General features: G+C 38.8%; 1 pseudogene across 1 annotated transcript; it reads right to left on the bottom strand.

Annotated features, from left to right (window-relative positions):
* Positions 1-1,070: 1,070 nt before the first annotated feature.
* LOC149580491 (mitogen-activated protein kinase kinase kinase 20 pseudogene) lies at positions 1,071-2,995 on the bottom strand (annotated as a pseudogene). Its single transcript, XR_016357044.1, has one exon. The product of XR_016357044.1 is annotated as a mitogen-activated protein kinase kinase kinase 20 pseudogene (transcript).
* Positions 2,996-5,361: the final 2,366 nt, after the last annotated feature.

Below are 5,361 nucleotides of genomic sequence, written 5' to 3'. Positions count from 1 at the left end.
TATTCAAGCCCTATTTTTTAGGGCCTAATATTTTAGCCTCCATTTGGCTTCCTATTATTTTGGCCTTTATTATTTCGGGAATGCTTTGTAACCACTCCATTTTCTTTCTTAAATTGATTTCTAAATATAAATTTCATTTGTAACTCCCATCAAATTTATTTTTTATTTCTATTTGCTAATAATTATGATTGCCAAATGACATTACAAATTTTAATTTGGTTTTTAAGATTTTTGTGAATGCCAAATGGCATTTTTTATTTTAAATTGGTTTTTAAAACTAAATTTCATTTGTAACTCCTATCAAATATATTTTCTATTTCTATTTGTTAATAATTATGATTGTCAAATGGCATTCCATATTTTAATTTGGTTTTCTTTTTGTGAATGCTAAATGACATTTGTTATTTAAATTTATTTTTAAAAGTGAATTTCGTTTGTAACTCTCACCAAGTCTTTTTTCCTTACACGGATTATTCTTTGAAATATTCTTTGTGTTGGGAATTGTTGCTCCCATTGTATATGCCTCTCGGCATAATTATAATTTATTAATAGTTTAGAAATTATAAAACTATTATATTATAATTTTAGTTTAATATTAAATAATAATAAAAAGGTATATTCAGTCTGTTGAATGGATGCTTTCTTGAAATGGTACTATTTGTGATATTGCTATGAGGATTTAACTGTGTGAATTTTGAGTGAAACTCATTGAACCATGTTTCATGAGTAGTGATTCAACATGAATCCATCTCTCATGGTACTATTTGTCCTACTAAAGTATTTTTGTGTTGGCTGGCTCCATAATAAGGCTTGAACTTCATACACTCCATGATAAGACTTGAACTTCATACCCAATTTGATGAGCTCTAAAGTCGAAGTCTTAATAATAAAATTAAGGAATTGCTCATCATCAACCATTTTACCACTCTATTTTTACAGTTGCTCTTGTTACTTGTTTTTGAGTTGGTTTTGTTCAGTACGTCTACCCTCGCCGTTTTTCATCAGAAAGCAAACAGCAGAAGAGTCTTCTTTGTTGATGGTTCACTGGAGTTTAACTTTGTGGTGCTCAGTTAAATATTCTTTTGTGACAAAGCCATTGAATAATCCTCAATTGTGTTTTCTATTGCCACTCTCAAAAACATAATGTGAAGATACCAAAACAGAACGAAGAAAGCAAAACAATTTGATCTTGCTCCACATAGAATGAAAGGTGCCAAAAAGTTAAAACGGAAAACTTTATCAAAGAAACAAGCACCAATATAACTAAAATCATCCCACAAGACAAGAAATATATGAAACCAATTTAAATGAATTGAAATAAAATTCTGTGTTTCTGCACTGCAGCTAATGCACACTTGCCCTCCCATACATTTCTGGGGGCAAAATTGCTGATCAAGCAGAATACAACAGGGGAGACAAATTTGTCCACTTTGAGTGGCTGAGTCGCGAGGAATTTCTCTTTCTTCTTCTCCTCTATGAATTTCAGGATCGAGTTTCTGGAAGCAAGAAGTGTGATTCGTGGAAACTTGGCACAACTCCTCAGAGTCATCAACAATCAAAGATGATGTTATTAACCTTGAAGGCACATCCATTTTATACTGTCCGTCTTCACTAGAATCCTCTAAGTCTGAACTCCTGTTAATGAATTCTTGCTTTTCCCCATTGGTGCTTTCCAGGATGGATTTTTCGCTCTCTGCCTCTGGGGGACGATTTTGGGCATTTGAAAAGGGGGAGTTGGATCTAACAACAATCCAGCGGCCACTTTGGGGTCTTGAAAACCAATCAGGCTTCTCACATCCCACAGCCAATGAGGCCAATCTTTCCTTAGCCGAAAGTCTCTTGACGGGCTCCTTTTTCTCCCCTGTTTCTCCACCATTAACACCAGATCTTTGAATGCCCAGTGACAAAATTGGGACAGATTGACACAAACTAGAAGAAGAGGTCGAATCCCAATCAGGGCTCCCGATTTCCAAAGCGCTTGTAGGAGACAGAGGAGCCCTTTTCACATCTGTCTCACAGCAGAGATCGATCTGAGAGAGAAAAGGATGTTCCAACAGCTGTGCAGCGGTCCACCTCTGTTTCGGATCTCTACGGAAGCACTTCTCCAGAAAATCCCGGCCTTGAGGCGAAAGAAAGGCGGGAAATTCAGGCAGTTCGTCCGTGCAACCAATTCGGTACATGGTTGCAAGGGGATTCGAACCGGTGCCCCACGGCGCCATTCCAGTGGCCATTTCCACAACTGTGCAGCCAAGAGACCAAATATCTGAAGGCGGCCCCTGCTCCACTTGATTCACCACTTCAGGAGCCATCCATAGAGGAGTGCCTCTTAAAACACACATTACCCCCTTTTCCTCTATTCTCCTGGCAGATCCGAAGTCGCCGATCTTAACCATGCCAGCGGCTCCCACAAGAACATTTCTTCCCTTGATGTCACAGTGCACAATCCCCTGCCTGTGGAGGTAATCCAATCCACGGAGAATACCACTTGTTGTGGATTTGATCAGCGATTCATCCAATTGTCCTCCAAATTTACCCACCAGATCCGCCACGCTGCCCCCTGCCGCATACTCCATCAACATATTGCACACCCCCACTCCATTCTCAAAACTGTAATCTTTCGCCAGACATTTCACAATGTGTGGAGAATTCAGACTCTTGAGAATGCTGAATTCGTTTTCTAAACAAGAAACAGAGTCCCCTGCTGCCGTCTTAACAGCAAAGAGTTCCCCGTTAGATTTGTTGATGGCAAGACTAACTGTACCAAACGATCCAGCCCCAATAATGGCACCCCTGATCCATTCCAGTGGCTTGACTTCCATCGCTAACAATCTCTTTTGAAATCTGTGCAGTTTTCTGAGCAGAGCATTTGGGAATGGAATGTCTTATATAAAGAGTCGGGTCGAATAAACTTCAAAATTCCGTCGTCTTTGGCCGACGGTCCAAATTAATTGAGCACATTGATGATGTGCCTTTCGAAAATCTAACGACGGGCCGAACGAATCCGGTCGATTGACGTCGGCACGTTTGCTTGCGAAAGTCGTGACCCCGGGACATAGCTCATCTCGGAATATGAAGCACGTGACAAATTAGATTTTTAATGTTTCCCGGCGGCAGGAAAACGTGCAACGGAGCTAATAATTTAGGTGTGCCAAAAGTTTTACCAAACGTAAAAATTTGGGGACTCAACGGACATTCTTCTTTAGGTGTGCCAAAAGTTTAACGAAACGTAAAAATTGGGGGACTCAACGGACATTCTTCTGTTTACCTTTGAAACGTTTGAAACGTTTGAAGGGGCAATTGCATGGAAAGGCCGACGGTCGACGGGCGGGGCGCTTTGATTGCTGCGGAATAAATGGTTTTACGTCCATGTGATTTCCAGGCTGGATGATTGAGAACCCTACCCACACGTGTTGGATGACTGTGAAGCCTCCACACGTGTTGGAGTAGTGAGTAATGGTTGTCGCCATCAAACACCATCGTGACAAGCATGGGCGACAGTTCGAACGGGGACTTTATCTGACGCTTAAGCTGATTATTTCCAGATATTTAGTCGAAAGCGACAAACTATTTATGGTTTGCTATTCTTTATTCTTTTAAAGGGAGTCGATGGTTTTTATTTATTTTTACATCGAAAGAGATGAAGTAACAATTGGTTCCGCAAATGTTGGAGTCCAGGTACACCGTCCGGTACACTCACCAAACCAAATTAATATTTTTTCCAACTACCTACTCAACGCCGGGTCAAGAAGGAGCCAGGATGACCTTTACCAAATACCCCTTTTATTATTAAATTTTGTTTCTTAAGTTAAAAGATCACATGACAATTTAGAATAATTAATATTTTTTTATTATGTTTTCCTAATGCTGATATTTGTATACTTAATTTATATATATATATTATATCTTCGCTTTTAAAATGTCTTGATGTAGAACAAAAGACAAGAAACTTTTGAGGGATGTGTTAAAGCCCTAGCAATTCTGCAATCTAGTTGTGTTGTGTCGTGCAAAAGGTTTTGAAGAGATATTGATGCATGAAGGTCGACCAATAATGGAGGCAACAAGTGTAGGTTGGGTTTCTCTTTCCTCTACAACAACGCCTATTGTAGTGGAAACCATATTGAAAGAAAATGGGGGAACAAAGCAAATGAGGTTGAAATCAAAAGCTAGGTTAGGGATTAAGAATATGACGAAACCCAACAATAAAACAAGGATTATTGATAAGAAGACCGTAGTTAAGAAGAATGGAGAGGATCAAATCCAAGACAAATACCCAACAAGTAGCATTAATCCACAATGGAATGTCATGCTTAGCCATGTCGGCCCAGAAAATACAACTACGAAGAATGGAACTACAAGCATTGGTCCTGATGAAATAATGACCAAAAACCCTTCACGTAAAACCCTCAAAATCCAACTCCCTGTTGACATTGTGGTTGTTACTTCAAAATATCGAAGTAATGTTATTTAATTTTTTTAAAGAGGAGTCCCATCTGAAATGGAATTAAATTACAGATGGGTTCATCTTAACTAGGAAAGCAGGGGGTGGGAGATTGAAACAATTAAGGCTCTTGGAAAAGGATATGTGTCTTGTATGTTCAAATTAGTAGATCGTGCTCAAGTTGTTTTACAATATGGTGTGTGGGTTAGTTGAGGAAAATTTTGTTATATGCAAGCTTGGACATTTAACTTTCACCCTAAAGGCCCCTCTCGCTCACATTGTCCTATGGGTTGAGCTTCCATTTCTTAACCTTAAAAATATTTCTGAAGAACATTGTGGCCCAACTAGGAAAGCTAATCTGGTGCAAGCCCAACTCTAATAAATTTTCAATCATGTGCTCATCCAAGAGCCTGTATGGAGGTAGATTTAAACAAACCATTGCTAGAGAATATTAAATTATTTGGCCCAAGTTTTGAATTGGTGCAACGATTAGTGTATCTAATTAAATCAAATAAATGTTTCAACTATTAGAAGTAAGGCTACATGATTCATGATTGTCCAATTCAAAAGCATATATTAGCTCAACCTAATAGCTTTGTTATGTCCGATGATCACGTATTTTCACCTAGTCATGTTCCTTCTCTTGCTATTTCTTTCCCCTTTGTTACTCTAGCTCAAATTTCCAATGCTTCACCTATTTCCTCTACCACCCCTAATGTTTTTTAGATGCTCTTCAAGAATATACCCTTCCTATAAGTATGCAATCATAGTTGACAGTTGGACATTTGTTAGAAAGAGGAAGAAGTGACATGTATCCTCCAATCCATCACAACTTCTCCCAAAGTCAGAGACACCTCTCCCTCTTCTCGTTAATTGTTTCCTCAACCACATTCGTCTCCATATTTTACATTACAATCATGTTC

Source organism: Cupressus sempervirens, chromosome 1 (genome assembly GCF_028749045.1).
Source record: "Cupressus sempervirens isolate cs-2001-9-10 chromosome 1, ASM2874904v1, whole genome shotgun sequence".
Classification (NCBI taxonomy): Eukaryota; Viridiplantae; Streptophyta; class Pinopsida; order Cupressales; family Cupressaceae; genus Cupressus; species Cupressus sempervirens.
The sequence above is the reverse complement of the archived record's forward strand: the minus strand, read 5'-3'. Positions and strand labels throughout refer to the sequence as shown.